This window comes from Pinus tabuliformis, chromosome 7, assembly GCF_031772625.1.
Source record: "Pinus tabuliformis cultivar Carrire ecotype Pingquan chromosome 7, CPIR1, whole genome shotgun sequence".
Taxonomy (NCBI): domain Eukaryota; kingdom Viridiplantae; phylum Streptophyta; class Pinopsida; order Pinales; family Pinaceae; genus Pinus; species Pinus tabuliformis.
The window spans coordinates 1,409,239,114-1,409,244,987 of NC_142293.1; the positions used below are offsets into that span (position 1 = coordinate 1,409,239,114).

The 5,874-nt window shown below is 37.3% G+C and overlaps 1 long non-coding RNA gene across 1 annotated transcript; it reads left to right on the top strand.

Moving 5' to 3' along the window:
• Nucleotides 1–548: 548 nt before the first annotated feature.
• On the top strand, nucleotides 549–1,507 carry LOC149252935 (uncharacterized). The gene is made up of 3 exons (XR_016266103.1): nucleotides 549–961; nucleotides 1,047–1,107; nucleotides 1,231–1,507. It is a non-coding gene; the product is annotated as an uncharacterized LOC149252935 (long non-coding RNA).
• Nucleotides 1,508–5,874: the final 4,367 nt, after the last annotated feature.

Genomic DNA, 5,874 nt, shown 5'->3' on the forward strand with positions numbered 1-5,874 from the left:
TGTCTGACAGACTCTTTAATATTCTTTCTTGCTCCACTGTTAATCGTGCATTGTCCTCTCGCAGTCGCGCCATCTCACTTTTCAGCTCTTGGACAGTTTGCAGTATCGCTAGATTGGTACTGTGTGTTTCAGCACCAAGCTGTACCCACAGCTCAGCATTTTCTTGAGGTACGCTGCCAGTTCCCTGCATTTCCTCCATCTTGCTTGTTGACTGTTAGCAGATGGCTGTTTCTGTATCAATTTTCCTAATTGATAACAAGGAAATCAATTTAGTTGAATCTATTACTTCCTCAAGTATGCACTGTAAATAAAATATATATTATTTTTTTTTACAGCTGGGCTTTGCTGCTCCAGAGGTCACAGTTTTGGAACCTCTACTCTGATACCACATTGTCACGATCCCATCGTAATAAATAAATTTACAAGTTACATCAATAAAAAAAAAAATTTAATGGTGATATAAACCCTAACCTTACGCACCATCTTTATACTTATGGATTCATATATTATGGGGTATTCTACCCTTACCATACCGCACTTACCCAAGCTTTACACAATCCTTAAACTCGCATTTACATACTTCAAGCTTAGCCTTAATATTTCATGGTTTCATATGTTACGTTGTGAATGGGTTATGTTCGATTTCAATGGAACCTACGGCACCCACGTACCCGGCACTGAACAGGTGGAGCTGGTGCATTAACCCATTCCACCTACCTGATGCCAGGTGGCGTAGGGCCATGTGACTACTCGGGTTCTGTGCTATGATCTCCCGCTTGATTGAACGGTTGGGATGCGTTGCTTGCATCGGAGGGCTCCAAACGATCCAAGGGTTTGGCGGTCAATTGATATACCGCCGAGATTTGCGTTATGGATTCATTTGCACACTTGGGAGTTCATGCCCACACCCAGCTCGGTGGCAGACCTCTGCAACTCCTCGGGGATTAAGCTCGACTCACAGGTATATAACTGCGTAACCCTTTTGGTTATCACTGATTCATTTACCTGTAGCAAATTCCTGACTGAGGTTTTATGGTGATGCGCAGGGGTTCACTTCTGTGGCTTCCACCACTGCGGAAACATTGAGACCGGTTCCAGCTTTACACGGTATGTTATCTCTGGACTGAACTCGGTTAGCTTAATGACAGAGAGGGTTTATGCCATATGGGGTTAATCCCCTTTCTCCGGACCGGGATAGGGTCTTATGGCATTTCTCTGCCTGCGTCTCAGGTTTGGTTTCTTTGTATGAACCCCAGCTTCGATCTGCAGCCGGCCTCTCTATGCCAGGGTTTGCACTTTGAAGACTGCCATGGGTTTGAACAGGGTTCTTCCGGCTTGTAAGCCGTTCACTGTGTGCATCTGCTTGCTATTATGGTCCTCGGACCTGGGCTACTTCTTTTGATTTGTATAACTTGAACAGACACTCTCTGTAATTTCTGAGGTTTATATAGAGGTTTCGCTACATGCTTGAATAGACAGACATGGTGCTATCTGCAATTTCTTTAACCTGTATTGTTTGGAATGGAACTGGGTACTCTGGACCCGAGTTGTTTTAAGTTAAACAGTGTAATTTATAAATCATTCCAGTTACAGTTTTAATAGAAGTTTTCTATTTCTGCTCACGACTTTGTTCTTCTCTGGACCTTAGTCCAAGTATGTTAACAATCGCAATACTGTTACATATATCGCTCGTCCTTGGCTCCATTGTTCGCAATATTGGTTATTTATGTAGCTTGTCTTTGGTTCCGTCGAGAGTGGACCTAACTCGTATTCTGCCCGATATGAATATATTGCTTATCATGTAATTCCCAATATAGTTTAACGTCTTTCGTTTGTTTATTCGTTAAAACCCTACAGGGTTTGCCACCGTAACGTTTCATTCTGTTACAGGCTTGGATAATGCATTAAACCCTTATAGTTTAGGTTTATTACGCACGGCATATTGACAGGTTCTTGCAGGTGACTGTATTATCATGAATCGTGTTTGAACTATTTCACACCTTATTTCCACAGTGCGGCCCTAAGGGTTCAGACTTGCATTCTATTGATGAATGTAGGGTCAAACCCTCTCCGCATATATAGTTTAGTACTGTCTGTGGCTGGTGTTGCCTTGTTTAATAAATGCGTAATCTTTGGTTGCACAGAGTTATGTTCTTGTATCAGTTTAACTTATAAGAAAGTCCTTCCGAATATGTTTGTAACATTCTCATTTTCTATGGAGAATCTTCTTGTTTACACAACGTGTTATATATGTACGCATTAGCTTCAACGCGAGCACTACGCCTGTGATTATATAAGCTCTATAACTCTTTTATGGTTGTAAATTTGTCTTCTGTCTAGAACGTAAGACTCTGTTTACTCATTTCTTCTTTCTGTCTATTAGTGTGCTATTATGGTCTCTCCCACCACATTTAGTCCTGTTTTGGGCATTTGTAATGTAACATCCCATCTCATTACCGTAAGCAAATAGGTACTTAACCTCAGTAGACTAAGTTGCAGGTAGATATTTACATGCAAGAATCTTTACGATAGCTACAGTTATCTTGAATTTATTACTTAACCGTAAGAATGCACAGATAACTGTATTTTATCTAATAAGGAAAAGCACAGACACTGTATTCTGTCCATATGCTACCATTACCTTATTCCTTAGACTAGAACTCTGTAAGAAACGCATACCTGGTTAACCTGCTACCGGCGATTCTACTCCAAGAGTTCACCTGCAATCGTTTTTGCTCTTATCCTCCCAACCTTGAGATCTGGATTCTCCCCCCGAGCCGTCTTGCAGGCCTACAGCCCTCAACAAGACTCATGCACTACCGTGCTAGGTTATCTGGTCACTACCAGACTTAACCTCTTTTCTCACTCTGCTCTCTCTCTGGAATTCTTCTCCCTGTCTGTTCATCAACAACCGAGAGGTTTTCCTCCCAGGACTTTTCCTTGGGTGAGAAGCAGTTGCTTTTCAGTTTCATAACTGATTTTTATTTTCTTTCAATAGAAAATCCTCCTTTAGGAGGCTGCCAGGGTTTCATGAATATACACATCAAAAATAATCTATTATATTCACTTTCATAATTAACAATGTCATTTAGTAATAACAAGTCACCACTCATACAGTTTTCACCATAGTAATTATTCCAGAATTACAAGTTAACGGGGTCATTACAAATGATGCATCGTTTTCAGCGTCTGCTTTGCAGTCTGGAGAGGTTGGGATTGGATTCTATCTATAAAGGTGTTTGCAGAATTTCGATATAGCATAGAATGAGGAGCATTTTTAACAGACTTTGGATGAAAGGCTACTTGAATGATTGCCCCTCTATGAAGGCTTGTAGGGAAATGATGTGGCGTGCAGAACAAAAGAGTTAGGTAGGTAGGTAAGTCATATTGCTTCTTTGTTTTTTCCAATTACCACTCGATGACAGTGACACATGGGCTGACAACTGCTGGATAAGTGTCAGGACCACGTCAGTTAAAAATTCAATTTAGATTAAGTGTGGTTTAAGCATTTGTTTAATTATTGTCTTTAATTTCCCGAGGACACCAGACACCATTATTGAATCTGCCATAATCAAAGAATTAGTTGTTGAAATTGAATAGATGATGGTGAGTGACTGTGATTTCTTTTCCGAAGAAGAGGTTCAGATGCCTTTAAAACCAGAAGAAAGAGACGCAGGCAGGCAACTGTGAGCAGAGAGGCTTCCAACTGTGAGCCAATTTAGAACATGGTTATGTATGTCTGAGAGTTGCTTGGGGTACGATTTTTTCAGTTAAAAAAAGAGAGGAAGAGAAAAAATTACAGAAAACCATGAAGAAAACAATAATTTGTGGGTTAATGATGCTGGTAATGATTTTAATGGCGAATTCTGTCCATGGCAGCGACAAATTGAGTTTCTGGCCTGTGCAGGATCAGAACCATGGGCGTCTGGATAATCAGCAGCGTAGCCCCGTGACTAGGGCGAGATTCAGTCATGGACAGTATAGAGATAATCATCTTGAACATTTGGATCATTCTACAAAGATCTCTTACTACAACAAGATAACTGTCAGGAGGCTGTTGGTGGACAGAAGCATATAAGTCAAATTGTATATCTAATCTATGTATGGTTTGATGATTGATCTGGTTGAATATATATATTTTTAATTATCAATGCATTGTAGAGTTAGATTTCAGAGATATTTTGTAATTTGTGCAGCAGCTTCAAGTCTTTCTGGAAGTAGGCTCTGCCATTAAAATTCTAACTTTGAATGTATCAATTTGCTTTTAATTTCATATGGATGGCCTGCATTGGGTATGTGACTGATATTTTGTTTTTCTATTGATTGTTCAGCATTGGATGTGAGATTCTGATCTATGTTTACAGGATGTCTTGACATTTAACTGATATGGAAAAATATGGAAAATATGGGATTCCAGAGAGTTTTTTTGCTATTAATGTAATATTGGTTTTTACAGGGTGAAAAACAGTTGATCATATTATATAAGATATATAAAAAAACAGGTTTTTACAGGGTGAAAAAATGTTGATCATATTATATAAGATATATAAAAAAACACATTAGTACATTTGCTTGTAATTCTGTATATGACTACTATATAAGTCTGGATCATTTGAAGAGCTAAAAAAAATGAGAAACATAATCCCAAAAAACGGTAATTCTGTATATGACCATTATATAGATTTGTAATTCTGTATATGACCACTAAAAAATGAGAAACATAAATCCACATAATCCCAAAAAACGGTAATTCTGTATATAACCATTATATAGATTTGTAATTCTGTATATGACCACTAAAAAAATGAGAAACATAAATCCAAAAAACGGTAATTCTGTATATGACCATTATATAGATTTGTAATTCTGTATATGACCACTATATAGGTCTGGATCATTATATAGATTTGTAATTCTGTATATGACCACTATATAGGTCTGGATCATTTGAAGAGCTAAAAAAATGAGAAACATAATCCCAAAAAACGCCAAGACAAAAATTTTGCCAAGAGAAAAGAGAAACGACAGATCAGAAACTGTCATCCAAATTCAAAAATTTATCAGAAATGGAATTAAAAAAAATGAGAAACATAATCCCAAAAAAACGCCAAGACAAAAATTTTGCCAAGAGAAAAGAGAAACGACAGATCAGAAACTGTCATCCAAATTCAAAAATTTATCAGAAATGGAATTATATTTATGAAATTTTAAAAGCAATAATTAAAATAATATAAAAATAAAATATTCAAATTGATTAGAATGCTTGCATGGGCTCTAATGGCAAAGTGATTGATGAGATGACATTTTGTAAATTATCTCTTCTTAATTATGGAAATTAAATTTCTTGCTAATACATATTAGCATATTATTATTCAAGGGTTTCTTCACCTTCTGCCTAGGTTTTGTGTTCTTTGAAATTTTTTCTTTTGGGCAGAGTTATGGGTTGGTTTCTTTGGGTTTTATGTTTTTTGATTTTTTTTTTGAAATTTTTTCTTTTGGGCAGAGTTATGGGTTGGTTTCTTTGGGTTTTATGTTTTTTGATTTTTTTTGGGGCAGAGTTATGGGTTGGTTTCTTTGAGTTTTAGCTCCTCTTTTCTGTTGCTGATAGATGGTCTCGATGTGGTTGGTTCTTGGAGATCCCTGTTCCCCTTGGGTATGTGTTAGCTCTTCTTTTCTGTTGCTGATAAATGGTCTCGATGTGGTTGGTTCTTGGAGATCTCTGTTCCCTTAATTACTTGTTGTCTTTTATCTTTCATTTAACTTAGGATGTTTTTTTTCATTTGGTTTAGATAGCAGATATTTTGGTTTTTCTGATTTTCAAACAAAAATTATGTTATATAAACACATTCATATTTTTAGGCTCTCCTGTTTCTT